The 19,895-nt window shown below is 46.3% G+C and overlaps 1 protein-coding gene across 5 annotated transcripts in view; it reads left to right on the top strand.

The window, feature by feature from the left end:
• ARNT2 (aryl hydrocarbon receptor nuclear translocator 2) overlaps positions 1–19,895 on the top strand; it is a 163,966-nt gene that overhangs the window by 2,192 nt on the left and 141,879 nt on the right. The window lies entirely within an intron of this gene.

Genomic DNA, 19,895 nt, shown 5'->3' with positions numbered 1-19,895 from the left:
AGTCTTGGAAGAACAGATGAGTTTCCTGTCCAGAACACTGAGTGGGAACACGGCTGGTTTGAAAACAGCTGTGCCAGTTTGCTTGAGACTGAAGTCCGTAGGATCCACCTGTTCAGCTGCTTAAAAATTAATAGCAAATTGATTGATTTAAATGTTATGACATTAGGAAAAGCAAAGGAAGTTAAATGAAGATATTTTAGTCCAGTATAGTTTATATTGGAAGTAGGAATAAAATCGGAGGTGTTGTATTATGTATATGTGTATATACATATATACACACTCACACACACACCATTACATCCCTGTGTAGGGCGTTTTGTCCATTACATTGTTCTGTGAGCTGCATGGAATAAATACTGGGCAGCTGTCATGCTTGGCGGTGCTGAGCACACAAATGCCTGTGCCTTGCATCGCAGGACACTTGAGTTGTGCAAGTGCAGGGGATTGTTTTTGTTATTTGTAAACACCTGGCCTGCTTGGTAGACAGTGATGTCTGTGTCTTTTTTCTGTTGGCAGAGATATCTTGAGCACGGTGAGAACTTCTCAAGTGAAAATTCCTTGAGGTGGTTGCCGTTTCTCTTATCCACCGTCTTGTCTTTGAGCGGTCCTCTGCAGTAACATTCAGATCTGTGGGGCATGTTGTTTTTGTACCCTGTGAATCTCTGACTTCTTTGGAGAAATGGTATAGTTTCAAGCGATGCGGCTGGAGGTTTGAGCCCAGAGAGATTTCAGATTGGACTGGCATTTCACAACCAAGAGAGGCAAGGCACCTGACCTTGGTACCCAGAGTCCTGCTCTCACAGGCAGGAGTCACATGATGCTTCTTTAAGTGCCTCCTCCTCCTACCTCACTCCACTCCCCAGATGTTGTTGCTTTGCAAGTAAGAACTTGGTAAACACAGGCCAATGGATGGGAAGGCACCAAGATTTATTTCTGCTGCTAGTCTGTGTCCAGGATACCATGGTGACAGGCTGTCACTTCCCCACCCCGACCCACCTGTTCCTGTTTTCCCAGCTGACCACTGCACACCAGCAGACCCATTGGCGATGGCACTTGTCTGTGATGCGTGGCAGGTGCACTCTGGGGTCTAGGTGATGACAGGTGAAGTTGGAATCTCCACATTCTCATGTGTTCAGGTGATCTGAGCCAAGTTCAGACCTCTAACCTGCCCCTTCTAGGTCCCCTGTTTGGGTTTAAGGATTCTACCAGGTACCCTGGGGGCAGAGTGGTTTTTGGAGAAGGAAGGGCTTGGCTCCTAGACATTCTCCTCTTGGGATCCACCACGGTAGTCCACGGTCTGGTTCCCAGCTCCTGGGGGCTCTCACACTTCCCTGCTCCTTGGTCATTTGCAGTCCCTCCCTTGATTGCTACAGTGGCTGGTTTTCTCTGTTCTTTCTGGCCAGGAGTGATTTCTGTTAGAAGCCCTAGACTCTTCTGTTCCGTGTGTATGTATTATTTAATTCACTTCCTTTTGGGTGATATTGAAGCATTTCTGGTTTGTATGAATTAGCGAAGGTCTGAATTAGTTTCACGCATGAAGGGGTGCCTGCACCTGAAGTGACACGGTATAGAATTTTTCTAATTCCATTGTTTCCACCTTAATCTTTTGTAACTTAAGCATGAGGGAATCAGGTACAAATTCAGACCAGAGATCATTAGGAATTACGAATTATCTGGACATCCTCAAGAATGAGGATTTGCAGAGTATTAACAAGGTTTGCATATTTTTCAAAAATTCAGAGGCATGTTTAAGAGATTTAGAATTTCTACTTTTTTTTTTTTTTCCTGAAAGCAATTATTAGATTTTTTTTCCCCTCCAGGTTTCCAGTCTTTGGCATTTTAATTTGGGATTTTCTGTATAGTACAGGAAGATTCTCGGGGAAAATTGCCTTCGATGGAGGGATATTTGGATGAGTTCAACAAACACATTGAACACCTTTGATGTACTAAACACTGTGCAGGGCACAGGGCAGTGTGAAGATACGTCCCTTGACCTCAGGGAGCTCTGAGTCTGACGGGGAAGACATGGGTGGACCAAGTTTACAACAAAAGATGGAACAAAATGAACGTTGAGTGGGTGTGTATGTATCATGATGGGAACCCAGAGGAGGCCTCACAGGGAGGTAGCTTCTGAAAAGGACCTCTCGAAAAGAGAGATTTTGGCCTGTAGAGAATTTAGGAAGGGTCACTTAGAGCTGGGGTGGGGGGTGTGGGGAGATTTGTGAAAGTAGGGAGAGCCATCAAGTGATGGTCTTCTCAGTGCTCTTGGGGACCCAGATGGGCACCCAAGAATCGTGGGGTAGAGTTAGAGCTTTGGAGAGATGCTTCTGTGCTTGCAAGCTGTCCAGAGCGCTGCCTCAGATAGCAGCGGCACCCCTAAACTGGCTGAGCACACATCCAGTGTCTTTACATGCTGCATTTCATGGTATCCAGAAACCTGTTGATTGTGAGAGACATCATTATTCTATGTGATTTCAAGAAAAAACTGCTGCCAATTCAACTCTTACTATCAATTTAAACATATATTTTCATTTCAGTGATTTTTTTTTAAAGTGTATTTAGAATCAGTAAACTACTGTGCACTAAGAAAAAGTAAATTTTGCTGCCTGACCAGTTACTTATATGTAAAACATGGTCTTTTTTTTTTTAATTAAAAAAACTATGTCAAGTTTGCAGGGTATTGCATGTGCCAGGGAGCCTAGTGATGAACCCAGAGCCTTTTAGTTTCTGTGAAAAGATAGGACTGATACCCGAAAAAGAGGTTTACTTATTCCTCAGTCAGTATTTTTTAAGCAGCTGCTCTGTGCTAGCTTCTGGGGATACGGTGCTGAGCAGGGGAAGTATGGCCCCCACCATCGTGCCGCTTACGGCCGAGTTGGGCAGGTAGTCCCGGAGAACCACACAAATATGTTAGTTATGAAATGTGTCAATGCTGTGCAGAAGTGAAGGCCTCTTTCAGTCCAGGTCTGAGGAATGAAGAGAAACGCAAGGAAGTGCATTCCAGACACAGGGAAGAGCCTCTGCAAAGGCCCTGAGGTCGGGAAGAGCCGGGCTGGTTCAAAGACCCAGAAGAGGCCAGGGTGTCTGGAGAGCAGTGGGTGAGCAGGGGCACCAGTTGCATCCTCAGCCATCCTTGCACCTGGCAGGGCACCTCCTGCTTGGCCGCATGCAGTAGCTCTTTTGGGGGTAGAACCATAAACTACATGGTGCTGTGACGGAGAAGGAGGAGTCAGGGATGAGCCCCAGCTTTTTGTTCTGATGCCTGGGGGGTTGGAGGTGATGGGAAGAGAGTGAGGCACACGTGGCCGGTGGGGCATGCTCGAGGCTCCAGCGTTAAGACAGTTGAGTTGAGGTGCCCAGGAGACACGGAGGGGGAGCCATCAGGGAGGCAGTGGGCCACAGGGTCCTGTGGGAGCTGAGCTGGAGAAATAAACGAAGAGGGATGTTAGCCAGCCTTTCCCCAGTTTCCGTGAGTGCTTTCCTTGGGGAAAATGAGACCACGGAGAGACGAACGCTTGGACTCAACCATCTTAGTTCCCCAGTGGCGCCTCCATTTCCTGCTTTATTGTCGCCTGTGCAGAGATTCACTAAGATGCACAGGGAAATCATTTCTGTATCTTTTCCAGAACCATTACCCCACTCATAGTGTCACAGTTGTGCTGGGCTGTACCTAAGAAAGGAATGCCCAGTAGAGCTGCCCAGGAGTGGAGTGCACCGCATGGGGGCTGGTGAGGCTTTCAGACGGAAGCTGGGAGGAGCTGGCATCGCACAGGTCAGGCTGGTGGACCAGTTCACCACACACAACTTTTTGTTCAGTGAATGAAAATCGTTTCCCCTTCTCGTCAAGCCCTTTCCTGCCTGAGGGCTTTTGCTTGTGCTGTGTTCCTTTTCTTGGGATGATTAACTGCTCACCTGTCCCTTCCTCCTCCCTTCCACCCCCTCCCCACACTAACCATTTCCCATCCAACTCCTTTTGTTTACTTCTGGTCTCAGCTTGAATTCTTCCTCCATCGGGGAAAGCTCTCCTGATCTGTTTATCCAGATGAAGTGTGCCTTTAAGGCACTGCCGGACCCTGTAGGGTGTACCACCATCTGGAGGATTCCCCTCACGCAGAATGAAATGGTAGATCACGTGGTCCTTTGACCTGTGCCTGTGTCTCCTGCGGGTCTGGAAGCCCCTTGAGGGCAGAGAAGGCATCCATCACTGAGGGGGCCCCGCATCTGCAGTATCGCCCCCGGTACAGTCGGCATCCAGGAAGGTTTGCTCATGAATGAATGTCTGGACGCCAGGAAGTTGTATTATAGTCTTGTATGTGGCTGCCTTGAAATGCCTACCTCAAAGAAAAGAAAGCGTGTGGACTGTATTTAAACAAAATAGACCAGGGCTGTCTAATTTAGATTCTGATTTTTGTTTGTGGGAACTGGTTTCGATCTGGAAATCCTGCCAGAGTAGTCCTTCCCCAGACCAGTGCCTCTAGGCTCTATAGAATATGGAGCCTTGGAAACGCGCAGATACTATCATTCTCCCCAGAAGGAGTGCAGGGCAGACTGGTAAACAGCCTGGAGAGCAGAGGGTGGTAGCGGACGGCCCCTTCCCCACCGGGTTCCCTGTGAAGTCCCGCAGTCCTCCTTTTTCGGCTGTCTGCTTTGTGCGGAGGAACTGGGGGAACTGTCGTGGGGGGTGTGATCACCAGCAGCTACAGATGAGGTGCCCCGGGGCCACCCTGCCGGAGGGGCTGGTGCGGGTCTCAGGAGGCACAGGAGTGCTGTGCGCTCTGGGGTTGGAGGCAGGGCCCCTGCAGGTGAGCAGGGCCTCTGTGGCTCAGAGACGTAACAATTAGACTGTTTTTCAGGCAAATCCTCAAAAAAGCGGAGATGCTCATGAGTAGATAGTTCTTGCTTTTGTACCTTGTACAGAAACACAGGCATCTTTTACTGGTCCGGTTGTGTTGTGAGAGCATCTAAGCAGGGGTTGGGGGTCTCCTCCTCGCACCTGCTGAGGGTCGGCTTCTTCCTGCCCCATGACCACTTTTCCCCCTGAATATAATGAGAAAAATACATGTGGATTATAAAAAGGTTTGGAAAATACACAAAAGCGCTAAGATGGTCCTACTGCCCACCGTTAACATTTTTTTGCATATGTTGTTACAGACTTTTTTCTAAAGATTGTGTGTCTGTACAGAATAGCCTTGTTCTGAACATGCTCTTCTGTTACATTTTTCCCTCTTCATCAGTAGTAACAGTGTATTCTGCCACGGATACTGATGTGTTCTGTTTTATGGCTGGGTCATAATTTATTGGCTTAGTCTCTTATATTTAAGAGTGTACTTTCCCATTTGTCAGAATTATACACAACATTTCAGTATACATTCCTGTATGTAAATAGATAATTACTTGATTTTTTTCCCCTTAAGGTAACTTCCTAGAAGTGGAATTGAATAGTCAAGTGGGTTGATATGTTTTTATTTCACATTGCTTTCCAGAGGTTAAACCAGAGGCTCAGAGAGGTTCAGAGACTCACCTGGGGTCCCCAGTGGAACGCGAGCTTAGATGCTCTGCTCCCTGCCCTGGGCCAGGCTCTGGCCCCACAGTCCCTGCCAGGCTCCCTCCCTGACCCGTTGCTCTCCCTCCGCCCGGCCCTCACCAGTTCCCTTCTTTCCACGTGGCCTTCCCAAACACACGTGCCATTAACTGTCCTGGAAACCTCTGATCACTGTCTGCTGTCCATACATCCTCCTTGGATTGAACTACACATCTCTACATACTACTACATACCAGCCTGGAACCCAGGCTCAGAGCACAGGGCGAGGGAAGTTGTCCTTCATGCCTGCATTCTGTCGCAGTAGACAAGTCTTGGTCGTTATTCCTGCTTCAAATGCGGATTCAGGAGGTTCTAATAACCGAGGGTAAGTGTATTTGCTTTTGATTTGGTGACCCCTGCTTTCCTGCCCCAGCTTTAATGGAGAGCAGCTGCAGGTGGCACTGGGCACCTCTGTACCCAGGCTCAGGTGGCAAAGAAAAGGCCTGGATGTCAGCAGCCTGGGAGGATGCCGGGGTGCTGTGTCCAGGGTGGAGAGCTCCCGGGAGCTGGCCCAAGCCAAAACCAGGCTCAATGGGTAGATCCAGGGCTCTCTCGGAGCCAGATCAGTGGAAGGCCTTGCTGGTAGCCAAGTGAGGGACCTAAAGAGCAGAGTTCAGTCTTCCGTACACCAGACACTCCTTGAGACCCTGCGGTGACCCACTCTTGGCCGTCAGAGGCTCTCTGCCTGCTGAGAAAGGCAACTTCCTGCCTGTTTTTGCCTGGCCTGCCAAATTGTCCTAACAGCAGTTAAGAAAAAAGCCACTGAAATGGATGAATGACTGCAGGGAGGCCAGGAAGGCTACATGGTTGCTCTTTATAGACATTCATAGATGAGCTGGGTTCCAGGCTTGAGGCACCAGGAAGCCTCACGTTCATTTATGCCCTCATGTTTTTACTCATAGCTATTAGCAAACGGTATCCTCTTTCTTGCCTTGGAGAGACTCTGACTGAGCTGAGTGGCGGAGCATCTGAGAACCCTGTCACCGGGGGCCAGAGATGTGACCACATGGGGATATCCCACTAGGGGATATTCCTGGTGGTCACGACACCGGGGGTGAGTGGGAGGGAGGGAGGGAGAGAGGTAACATCTTGGGAGTAGAGGCCAGGGATGCTGGTAAACATCGTACACTGCACAGGGCAGCCCCCACCACAAAGACTGTTCCAGCCCCAAATGTTACTGGTGCCAGGTTGAGAAACCCCGGTCTACAGGGACAGGACGGTTTGTAGGCATCTGGGCAGTGGCAACTGGGAAAGGAACCAGGGAGTTCCATGGGGTGCATGGCTGGCAGAAAGGAGGGGGCTGGCCCCTGCGACCACCACGTTAGTATAAGAAAACACGGTGGCTTTAAAAACAAGATGATACTTCTCAGATAATTATGATATCCGTAATGGAAGTTAATTTAAATGTGAAATAACAGAAGTGCACACATTTTTTATTATTATTTTTAGAACAGCATTGATGTTCCTATCACATCAGCAGTTTGAAATGAGGCAGAGTCTGGAATCATTTGCCATAATTTGATATGCTTGATGGATTCCAAGTCCCCCAAAGAATGAAATGAATGGGTGTGATCGAGGATCACAGCTGTGCTCTCTGTGAAAGCATTTCACACCAGAAAACTTCTAATTTGGTTCAGCCAGCCTTCCCTGGGCACTTCCCAGCCCCCTACACAAAGGGTGGTGTGCCCAGAGCTGGGGGGATCGAAAGGTGCTGAGTGAAACAGGTTGGCTACACGTGGCTCAGCCAGTCTCTGCAACAGGCAGCGTTGGGACAGTTTTGTGCAAATGACTGGCATCGTGCTAGAAGGCAGAGGAGAATGTGGACCCCCTCCAGGTCTTGCTGAAGGGCAAAGACCATATGCTACAGGAATAGCTCGGGGTGCACAGCTCATTTTAGGACCAGAGCAAGTGCCTTTTCCTGAAGTCAGTCTCACGAACCACAGGTCTCTGTTTCCGCTGCCTGCCGGGCGTCTCCATCCACGTGTCCCCCACCCCACCCCGATTCTGCAAAGCCAGCGCCTCCCACATGCCCCCTCCCCGAGGTCCCCTGTGGCAGCTAATGGCCCCACGCTCCATTCACTGGCCCAAGCCCGACATTAATTATTTTAATTGCTTATCCACCTAATTAAACAAATATGAATTGAATGCCAACTGTGTGCTCACAGTGGTGTGCAAAGCCAGGCGTGGTCCCTCCCCTCCCGGAGTTCACTGTGGGGAGAGTCGGCCGTTTATTAAACAGTCACGTGCGCGAGGGTGTCGTTAAAGTGAGTGTTAGGAAAGAAAGGCGTCTTTGTGTCCACATGCAACAGGAAGCCATTGAAGTGTTGGGAGCCGGCCGTGATGTGCCGGAGGTGGCTGTTGAAAAGAACTCTCCATGGGCTGTTGAGTCAGGCAGCCAGCTCCGCAGTCCAGGGAGGGGACGGTGGCGGCCTGCTCCAGGTGGCAGTTGACATGGGGAGAAGCAGGTGACTCCCCAGGGTACTCAGGAGGTAAAACCAAAGGAGCCAGGTGCTACACTGATAGATGGGATATAGTTGAGAGGGCGGGATGGCAGGGTTCCTGATTCAGTCCTGGGGATGGGAGGGTGCCGTTTCCCAAGACAGAGAACGTTGATGAGGTTCGGGTATTTCGGGGTATTTCGGGGTGCTTTGGTAGAGGTGGCAGAGAGATGAGGAGTTTGGTCTTGGACATGTTGAGTTCAAGGCATCATAAGTTCAGAGCGTCCAAGCGGGATGGGAATATGCCAGGAACCTCGAGTTGCCTCCTTCCCCTTGGATTTGGGACGTCTTTTTTTCACTGCAGTTTCCCCAGAGCCCTGAATGAGGCCCGGTGCTTGGTGCTTAATACATATTTATTGAATGAATTGGTCTCCAAGTCCCCCAAATTGCAAACCAGTGGAAAGAAGCACGACCACCACAAGGTTCCATTTTTTGTTTTTAGTAACTTTTTTTTTTTGCTGAAGTAACTTCAGGCTTACAGAAAAGTTGCAAGAATAGTTCAAAGAATTCCGGTATTCCTGTCACCCAGATTCCCCAAGTGTTAACACGGAGCACATTTGCTTTATCCATTTCTTCGTTTTTTTTTCTCTCTATTTTCCTGAGCAATTTGAGGATGCATAGTAGACATGATGCCCTTTTAATTCTAAATCCTTCAGTGTGTGTTTCCTAAGATAAGGACATCCTCCTGCAGAACTACAGTTTATGACTGAAATCATATATTCATATGATTAATTAGCAGTGTTATCCAAGCCGCAGATCTTACATTTTACCAGTTATTCTTCATAGCCAGAACCATTTTTCCCTCTGGCCCGAGGTTTAACCCAGGCTTACAAGTTATGATGTCTCTTTAGTCTCTTTTAATTCTGGAATAATTGCTCCGTCTTTTTCTTTTCTTTTTTCTTCCCCTTTCATGGCCTTGGTATTTTTGCTGAGTACAGGCCAGTTACTTTGTAAAATATACCTCAGCTTGGTTTTGTTTGATGTTGCCTCACAATTATACTGGGGTTGTGCTTTAAAATTTTTTTTATCAGAAACACCACACAAGTGTTGTTCTATCATAAGGCTGCGTTTAGTAGGCATTACATAAAAGCGAGTCTTGTAGTTGATGAAGCCAAGGTCCTGTGCAGACAAGGCTAAGGAAAGGTGATTAGTGGTTCCAGATGCCATTCCCTACGTGCTTGGCAAAGCTCTTCTGTGGGTTCTGTACACCATATATAGGCGGCTTCAGATGCTCCTTGTCAGAAGCGGGTCCCAGGGTTTTTTTTTTTTAAGACTGTAAGCATAATACTTTCCTAACTAAATATCAACTTCATTTGACAAAATAATTATAATCTAACTACATAAAGATTGTCATATCTCTAATAAAGTCAATAGGGAGCTGAAGTGTTTAATTACCAACTTTCCTGACATACAAATTGGAAAGCTTTTCAGGTAAGTTGCTCATGTGGAATGCCTGAAACGCGCTGCGATTAACAATCGGGTCTTCGTTCAGATGGTAATTAGTGTGTGACCTGCCCTGTTCTTTGTTGCTGGTGCATATCTGGGTCTAGATGTGTATGTGCATTTATTTTAGGAAGTTAATTTGCTATTTCTTCTACATTCCACTCAAAAACAAGTTTGCATTTTATTGTGACTTCATAAAGAAAAACCTAGTGACTTAAAAATCAGATTTTTGGGGTGCATAATTTCCTTGCAGAGACTTGCTGAGTTTTTTCCAAAGCCTGAGGGTCCCCCTCCCACCCCTCTTGCCCTTTCCTCCCCTCTCTCCTCCTTCTCTCTTCCCCCTCCTCCCTTGTTCCTTTCTCCCTCTGTCTCTTCCTCCTCCGCCTCCACCTTCTCCACCTTTCTTCCATTTGTCCTCCCTCACCTCTTCCCGCTCTCCCTTCGTCCTTCTCTCCCTCCCCGCTACCACCCACCTCTTTCATGAAAGACCCAAAGGAACCAGACAGGGTGGAAATGTTCGGTCTGCCCCAGTAGTTAACGGTGGTTCACCTTGCTAGGCAGGTATCTGAAAACCCAGACTCCTGCTGTGTGCTGGGTGATGATGTAAACACTGTCTACTAGGAGACAGTGCAGACGAGGGCTTCAGTTTTCACCTCTAAAATGCAGTGACTCCTTTATAGGGCCCTGACTTGCAGTAGGACCTGTTCTGTGTGCTCAGGATTCCGAGGTGAGCAGGATGCGGCCCTGGGGTTGAGGCAGGCCACCGTGGACCCAGTGACCGTGGCTCGTGGGCTCTCTGGTTACTCACTGCTTTCTTATGTGTACAGTGGGGAGCCTCATTTAGTTGTGGTGAGGAATAAGTGGCTACATTTAACAACGCTCGGGATGGTACCCGGCAGGTGGGAAACACTGGGTAAGCGGTGCCTCTTCTCGCTCTGATTGTTTTTCACAAGGCGTGGAGCGCAGCACAGGGTTCAGAAGTGAAGGACGTCTTTCCAGTTGGGCAAGGAAAATGTGGGGAGCAAATAACCACATGTGCTTATGGAAGGGGGGGCTCTTGTGAAGCAGGCACCCTGGGGCTGCTGGGGCCCTTCTGTGCACGTGGGGATCGTATTCTGTCCTGCTCCCACATTCCTCCTCCGAGGCTCTGTCTGGGAAGGCCCTGGCCCTGCCTCCACTCCTCACGGCCTTGGGACAGCCCCCTCCCCTGCCCTGCTGGACGCCAGGCTTTTCCCCCCTGTCACGTTGTGACTGTCCTTCTCACCGCCTCTGCATCTGCTAAACTTTCTGCCCTGGTCCTGCACCTAAGTCAGCCGAACGCCCTGTCTCCCCTTCCTCTCCTCCCTGTCCTCACTGGCATGGTTGAGGGTGGGGAAAGGGTCGCATTGCCCTAGGACAGCCTCCCTCCTAGCTCCTCCCATGCTCCGGACAAACTGGGGTGGGCCTGGCCGCCCAAGCGGGTCCCCTCTTGATTGCCTAAGGCTGCTGATCTCGGACCCTGTGCCTGGACGCCTGCAAGGTGCCTCTGCAGGTGGTGACTTGGCACCCTTGTCTCCTTCTGCCTCTTTAACTGGCCTCGCTGGACCTCAGGCCGCATCCCGACACAGTTCAGTTTTGTACAACACTTGTGGACAGACTAGGAGTTAGAACGTGTGTCTTTTTTGTTCACGTTTGTTCATTCATCTTCCTTCTACAAATACTCATTAATTGCCTGCCCTTTATTAATCACGATGCTCAAGTGCTGGGAATGCAGTGGTTAGAAAGAACAGCACAATCTGTGCCTTCAAGCGTCTACAGTCTCCTCGAGGGCAGCTCCTTCCCTAGGCTACCCAGGCTGAATGTTCTGGACCTGGGGACAAACCATTTCCCCAGCTTGGGGTCTGTTAGGCCTGTCTACCACTAGGTGGCGCAGTCACACAGGTCGCTCAGTCCCTGAACCGACCTGCCTCAGAATCAAGAGGGCAGCTTGTGAGCACAGTGCTGCCCCTTCCCACAGGCTCTGTCACTAGGTCAGGATTTGGGGGGAGGGGTGACATCTGCATTTCTGACAAGTTCCCAGATGATACTGACGCTGCTGGTCTCTGGACCGACCACCCTTCAGGTCCACAGAAGCAGCTAAGCCAGTATTGTGCCCACTGCCAACTAGCTCACCTGTTTCAGGGCTTCTGGGTCCATGAACTTACTGGCTCTTCCTGATGGTTGGGCTTAACAGTCCCATTGCACAGATGAGGAGAGTGAGGCTTAGATGGCCAACAGCTGGTAAGTGGCAGAGCTGAGTCTGGGCACCCCTCTGGTCCTACATTCACCCTCTGTCCACTGTCACAGTGACTCTCCCTGGGTGGTTTGGGAGAGAAGGAGGTGGGTGAATGAGTGACCTGTCCCGGGGAGAGGTGAACGAGGGGTGTTAACATTCCGGGCCGCGGGAGAGAGTGGAAAGAGTGCCTGGCGCTGGCCTGGGTGTCTGCTCTCGGGCACCCCTGCTTTTTCTCTCTGGGCCTTGCTTTCCGATCTGTGTGATGAGGAGCTGGGCCCTGGTGTGGGGGTTTGTTTCACTCACTGCGCTGGGTGTTCGGTGGGCGCGTTCAGTCTAGGGACGGTCTGACTTTAGGGCTGAATAATTAAAAAAAATAAATTCTTTCTCTCTGCCCTCTCTTTCTGGAAATTCTGTTAGTTGGACACAGACCTCCGGGGTTGATCCTCTGTCTCTTCTCTCCTTCCCCAGCTCCTTGATTGCTTTTGGGATGTTTATATTTCTTTAGAAAATATTTCTTGGGGGACATCCCTCGGGGGGAATGCCAGCCTTCTGGCCTTAGGGGTTAGAAATTCCTCACTGTCATTAATGGGGTGTCGGAAGGGAGCAGAGGATGACGCACGTGTCACTGTGCTGTCTTTAACTGGAAAATGGTGGCTTTTAAAAGAAGCATCTAGATTCACTTTCTCTTTTAAAAGGAAAAGATTTTCCAATTGGGTAAAACAGCAGAAGCCAAACTATACCATTATGTACTACTGTTTACAACGTGAAAAAAAAATGATAAAAAGGTTTGAAGATAAAAGGTTTGGCCATGGTCTGTCAGGCCACTGCAGACAAAAAGAAAGCTGTGGTCACAATTTTAAAATCAGTGAAGTGGAAGTTATTGTCAAAACATCAAATGATACAAAGAAATTATTACTTTTTAATTTATTGGTTTTGAGCCTTGATGCATCAAACAACATTGTATAACTGATAGGAATTTCTTGTGATAACTTGAGTGTAAACCCTATCTTATTGCTTTATTTTTAGCCATTAAATTAAACCTGTCTCATCCCTTCCAGCTTGGCTATTGAAAGATCCAATCTCACTTCTCCTGAGGAAGATGCTTCCTTTGGTCGTTTATGACACCTCAGACCCTACACAGCTCAGGAAAATTGAAAACAGGCTTCTGGTCTTTGGTCAATTGTGATTCCTAGTGAGATACTCGTTTCCCAGACCTTCACGATCTGATTGAAGGCAGTCTGTTGGCTAGCTGTTGTTAGTCCAGGTGGGCTGTCAGGAAATTGTAGCATTGAAAAATAAAATTAGGAAACTGATGGATGAGTTAAATAGCTACTAAATACAGATGAGTAGGGAATTAATGGATTAGAAAGCAGAATGAAAGAAATGACAGAATTCAGCATAGAGCATATGAAATAGTGCCTATGAGACAAAGAGGCAGGGCTTCCTACTTCTTATGTGAATAAATTAGAATATCAGTCAGATTCTGTAGGGAGAGCAGGGGTGAGGCAGTATTCGAAGAGAAGAGGCTGGTAATTTTCCAGAGCTAGTGAAAGACATTGAGCCTGAGATTCAGAAGCTACAAGTCCCAGGCAAGATAAGTAATAGGAAATCCAAATCTAAACAAAATGTAGTGAAAACAGCACCAAGGACACAGAAAATCCTGCAAGCGGTGACAAAGAACGGGCAGATCACCGCCACAGGAAAGGCAGTGACGGGTGACCCTTGAACAGCAGGGTATTAACTGGTCTATGACCTATAGTCGACCCTCTGCATCCCGGGTTCCTCTACATCCTGGGTTCCTTCGCATCCGTGAGTTCAACCAACCATGGACCGCGTAGTTCTATAGTATTTACTATCGAAAACGATCTTTGGTATCAGTGGACCTGTGCAGTTCCAACCCGTGTTAAGGGTCAGCTGTAGATTGATGGGTGGCTTCTCAACAGCAATAATTCAAACCAGAAGACAACAGAAGATTTTCAACATGCTAGTTGAAAATAATTGTAAACCTAGAATTATAAACTTTACAAAATTCTTTTGCGAATAAGAGGAAGATAAAAATACTTCAAAATACACAAATCAAGAGAGTTAGAGACTTCCTCAAAGAAGCTTCTCACAGCTCTCCTCCTGGAAGGCAGTCGTCTTCCAGGGGCTCCAAACGGACGTCCTCAGGAGCAGGGGGTGCTGAGCAAAGAAAGTGATGAACACAGAATAAACGTAAATATGCTTTGACTATAACAAATGATAACATGGCTTTATGGGGTGACCAGAGGTAAAACTGTGCCGGTCAGGATGACTGAACTCTGCTAAGTATGCACAGTCGTATTTCTAGAGTAGTAATTAAATCATATAGAGTGTAAATTTCCAAACTAGTGGAGCAACAAAGAACAGAACGGTGAATATAATCCCCTCTCCAATAAAACAGTAACACAGGAGGGGGAAAGAAACAGAAAAAGGTGGGACAAATAAGAAGCAAAAAAAAAAAAAAAGTGGTAGAAGTAAATCTGCACATATGAATAGTCCCAATAAATGGACTGATTTTCTGGATTAGGAAACAAAGATTGTCAAACCAGATTTTAAACTATATATAGCCGTATGTGGTTTGCAAGAGACATATTTAAAATGTAATATGGGAAAGTGGGAGACTTCCGCTCGGGAAGTTTACAGCTATAACAGAGAATGTTTTATTTGTTAAGGTGGGAATTTGTATAAATTTCATTCCTTTTTATATGTCTTAACATTTTCGATAAATTAAAATTTAAAAACCTGCTTAGGCCAAGTTAAATCACAATGGAGAAAATATTGTTAAAGTGTGTGATGAGGAGTTAATATCAAATGTGTGTATATATGTACACGTGTGTGTATATATGAGAGTGTATGTGAGTCTACAGTGTGTATTTGTAAACAATAAAAGGAAAACTAAAACCTCAAGGGCCATTTTTGAAATAAGGAACTAGACAATTTAGAAAATAAAAAATAATCACAAATCATGTTTAGATTCATTGATAACTAATGAAATAAAAGTCAAAGCAAGGTGTACTTTCGCCTGTCAGTTTGGCAACAGACTATACTTCAATTAAAAAAAAAAAAGCACTGTAAAATCTTGGGTTGGCTAGGAAGTTTGTTTATTTCTAGTGGTAGCAATGTGTAAACTCTTTGATTCAAGTATGCTTGTCGATTTTAAGAAAATAATCAGAGTGAGAAAATATATCATGTTGAAATGATTTTTGCAGTGTTGTTTATAAAAGTGGAAGCAATTTAAATGTCCAACAATGACAAATAATGTTTAAATTATTTGTATGTATTTAGGCATTACAATGATGATATACTTCTATTTTTATAGACAGGAAAAAGCATTATGATTTATTGGTTAAAAAAGTAAATTATATAGATAATACGATTTTATTTATATTAAATAATCTGTATTTATTTGTATTTATATACATACGGAAATGGGTCTGGATTCATATTCAACAGAAGAGTAACTATAGTTGTCTAGTTTGTGCTAAGTATATTTTCTAGCTTTTTTGGTCTTATAATTTATAACAGAATGAAAATTTTTAAAAGAGAAATGTGTTCCTGACTTACAGGCTGTATTTTGCATCATGTGATTAAAAAACATTAATGTACATTGGTTTGCATGTATTCTAGCTCTATCCCTTACTTAGCTGTGTGACTTTAGGCAGATTACTTAGCCTCCTACTTTGGTTTTCTCATCTATAAAATGGGATAATAACAATACCTACCTTCTGGAGCAGTTGAGCTGAGCTGTGGTGATGAGGCAGTGAATGTAATGTGTTTAGCCCTATGGAGGATGGTGTCTGTGCCCAGTAGATGGTAGCTGTTCCCCATCGTTGGAATCATCCTGGATCTGAGGACCATTTCCACATGGAGCTGAGAAATTATTCTCAAATGGTCTGAGTGATGGCAGCACTGAGCAGTGAGTCTGAAGCACCCAGCAGTTCCTAGGAACACATACTTGTCAAAGTCAGGAGTCACATAATCAGTTATGTCACATGTCTTAGTGTCTATTGAGATAAGCACAGTGTTCTTTTTTTTTTTTCTTATTTAAGCTATTAATAGATTTCCTAATGCTGAGTTATCTGCATCTTCCTGAAATAAAAGGTACATGATAACATTTCATGGTTCTTTTAATATTACTATGGTAAGGTATGCTGGATTTGATTTGCTAAGATTTCATTTAGAGCTTTTCTATCCATATTAATGAGTGAGATTTTTCTGCAAATATAGAATTTGTAGTGTTGTCAGTGAAGCATTGTGCTTGTCAAATAATTTATCATATATACAAATAACAAATATTTATTGTGTGTGTGAGAGAGTGGGGGAGAAGGAGGAGGAGGAGGGAGGAGGAGGGGGAGATGCCAAGAAAATAAAATAACAATGTATTTGTCAGGATTCTTTCACTCTCAAGAGACAGACAGCCCAGTTCCAACTAGCTTAAACCAAGCACACAGGAACTGTTCGTAGAACTAGGAGAGCCAGGTGGGCGTCTGGCGTCAGGTGGTGATGTGGAGGCGCTGGCATTGCACCTGCAGTACCGTATCTCTCTCCTTTGCTCCCTTAGCCCTTCCCACTGGCGCTGGTTTTAATCTCAGGCAGGCTCTCCCCGAGCGGTGGTTCAGTGACATCTGAACTCCAGCAGAAGTCAGACGGTATCGCTGAGCCGGGGTCTGTGGCCAGGGGGCGCAGTGCTCTGGCTGACCAGATCTGGGCGTGTGCCCACCCCAAGAGCCCTCACGTGGTCCCACTCACCTGAGGCACACGGGCTGTGACTGGGAGAGGAGGGGACGTATCTCAGATGTTCTCAGCACTGTCAGTAAAGGGAAGAAGGGGATGGGACAGGCGTACAGCGGGTGATTTTCCCTGGTTGGTCGGATGCTTTTGTGTCTGGGTTTTGGTTGCTTCATTTGGTTTGCACTCCACTCCCGTGAAGTTTTACTTTATGTCATTTTGCTCCCATTTTTGTTGAGGAGATGTTCAGAAGCTTTCCCACTCCGGCAGGACGGTAGAGCGGTTGAGTCAGGTCTGAGCTGAGGACTCCTCTGCTTCTCCAGTCAGGACGGCCGGGCCACTTCTTCCGGGGCACCCTCACGGGCCAGCCTGGGTGGTGTCATTGGCAGTGTCCCACGTGGTTTTATTATGGCAGCCCCTTGTCTGTAACGTTCAGACAAAACCTACCTGCAGGCGGAAGCCAACGCTCTCTTACTGCTCCCCTGTCACCTGGAACCTTTCCTTTTCAGTGGTCTGAGTCATAATTTTTCTTTGGTTTATTGACAAAACAGTTTTACTCTTTTTCCCCAAAACAGTCCTAAGGAAAAAAAGCAAACAGACAAACAGAATGGATCTCTAATTTGTCTCACAGACTCAGGCTTCCAGACACAACTGAGACCCAGAATCTTTGCCTCTAAGATAGGAAAGTGGTTGCTCTCTGTGGTTGCTTCCAAGGATCTGACATGAATTTTGTAAAATTCCTTGTGAAAAATAAACCTTATTTTGCAGCACAGAGCACTGAATTTTGAAGGGTCAAATAAGACATACAACAAATGAGCTGTTAAAAACATATCACAGAGATGTTTTTGCAAAGTAACTTGGGATATTGGGCCATATCCAACTACTCTTGACCAAATCTTGGCTTTTGTTTTTTTGTTTGTTTTTTTGCTTAATAATGTTGAAGATCTGCTCCTAGTAGCCTTGTTTCTGTCAAGAGGAACACGAACAAGATAATCAAGATGAACAGGGACTCAGGTGTCTTTAAATAGCTCCAGACGAGAATGCCCTTGCCAGGAGCCTGGGGTGCTATGTAATTTTTGACTTCTTTAGTGTGTAGCAGACTTCCTGTTTCTGCAAGCATGGTTCTCTAAAGGGCTGCTTTTAAATTTGAAATCCTAGCAGACACGTTTCTCTCCCACTATCTTTGATGAAGATGGCTATTTCCGTAGCATTTCCACAGGGTGACCTCTGAGAGTCACGGTCCATATCTGCTGTCTATCTATTTCAGGTTCCTGAGTCGATTCACGAGACTTGACTTTTTGATGATGGCCATTTTGACTGTTGTGAGGTGATTCCTCACTGTAGTTTTGATTTGCATTTCTTCAATAATTAGTGATGTTGAGCATCTTTTCATGTGCCTGTTGGCCATCTGTATGTCTTCTTTGGAGAAATGTCTGTTTAGATCTTCTGCTCATTTTTTTTGATTGGGTTGTTTGTTTTTTTTTTTGATATTGAATTGTGTGAGCTGCTTGTATATTTTGAAAATTAGTCCCTCGTCAGTCACATTGTTTGCAAATATTTTCTCCCATTCTGTAGGTTGTCTTTTCGTTTTGTTTATGGTTTCCTTTGCTGTGCAAAAGCTTTTAAGTTTAATTAGGTCCCATTTGTTTATTTTTATTCTTATTTCCATTACTCTAGGAGACAGATCCAAAAAAATATTGCTGCAATTTATGTCAAAGAGTGTTCTGCCTATGTTTTCCTCTAGGAATTTTATAGTATCCAGTCTTACATTTAGGTCTTTAATCTATTTTGAGTTTATTTTTGTATATAGTGTTAGAGAATGTTCTAATTTCATTCTTTTACATGTAGATGTCCAGTTTTCCCAGCACCACTTATTGAAGAGACCGGGAGGAAGATTCTTCAGGTCTGTGCTTCTTCTCAAGATAAATATGGACTATTGGTAGCTCCTCAACCACACCTTGGTCATGCTGGTCCCCATATTTCCTACTGAGAGCATAGCTGGACGAGCAGGGTTGGGTTTTAGGGTGTCATCCTAATGATACATGGAACAGCAATCACAGGAGCCCGAGGCTGCCACCAGAATTCAGTTCCCCTTGACCTTCTTTCCATCAGAGCAAAACCCAGCTTCTTAGTGGCCCCTTTCGCCCAAGGCTACTACATAGGCAAGGGCAGGGCCAAGGGAAGGGAGGACTTGGTTAACCCAAGAGTGTGACCATTGGTCATTGGGTTGTTTTCCCTCAGTGTCCGTGAACAGAAAGAGTCGTCATTACTCTTAACCTGGTTAAATGACCTTGTTTAGAACACATTTTGCAAATGAAGGATGTTCTTTTCCACTAGGTGCTGTTGACCAGCAGTATCAGTTGGCTCGGGCTGCCATGACAAAACACCATAGACTGGATGCCTTAACAACAGAAATTTATTGGAGGCTCACAGTTTGGAGGCTGGGAAGTCCAAGATCAAGGGGCCAGCCTGTTTGGTTCCTAATGAGAGCTCACTTTCTAGGCTGTAGATGGTCACCTTGCTGTGTCCTCACATGGTGGAGAAAGAGAGGAAGCAAGCTCTTCGGTGCCTCTTCTCGTAAGGACGCATCATGGAGCCTTTACCCTCCAGCTCTCAGCAAAACCTAATCACCTCCCTAAAGCCCCCCTCCAGATATCACCGTGTTAGGTTTTAGGGCTTCAACGTCTGACTTCTGAGGGGACACAGTTCAGTCCATAGCACGAGCACAGGATCATTCTTGTTAGATGCTCTAGTAGGAGTGATCCATGTTTGGGGCAGTACAGGTCATAAGTCCGGGTGGGAAAAGTGGGAAGAAACGGACGTCAGGAGGGGGAGTGAGCCGGCGAGTGACCCGAGGGTTAGGGCTCTGTGCCTCGTTCTGCTAAGACCTGAGCACGTGTGCTTTGCGTCTGTGTCTACCTCTCTTCTTAGACACGTTTAAAACTTATTTCTTGGTTCACAGCTCAGATTGGTTCTGTATTGGACTGTCCCGCTCAGTTTTGAGCTTGAGGGCAGTGCCCGCTATGGTACCCGATGCAAGATGAATGCTTAGAAAACCTTAGAGGAATGAAAGCAGGGAGTTTTGAGCCTCAGGATTGAAAACAAGTGAGATTTTGCTGATAGAAGTCATCTTATCAAATGGTTTGGAAGGAAAAACTGAGTTCAGTTGTAGATTATAGAGGCTGAGGTTAACCGTGATACCTCAAGTCGTATATTAATGCCAAGTAGGTGAAGGTCAGGTAATCATGCGTCTTAGGAAGCTCCAGGTCGTTTATCTTAACCCTGCAGTCCCAGCAGGAATCCCTGTGGCAGAGCCGTGGCCCGGCAGTCCTCCAGGCCTTGCTTGGCGCACTCCGGGCGACTCGCTTGT

This window comes from Camelus bactrianus, chromosome 27 (genome assembly GCF_048773025.1).
Source record: "Camelus bactrianus isolate YW-2024 breed Bactrian camel chromosome 27, ASM4877302v1, whole genome shotgun sequence".
Taxonomy (NCBI): Eukaryota; Metazoa; Chordata; class Mammalia; order Artiodactyla; family Camelidae; genus Camelus; species Camelus bactrianus.
This window is presented reverse-complemented; position numbering and strand designations above follow the sequence as displayed.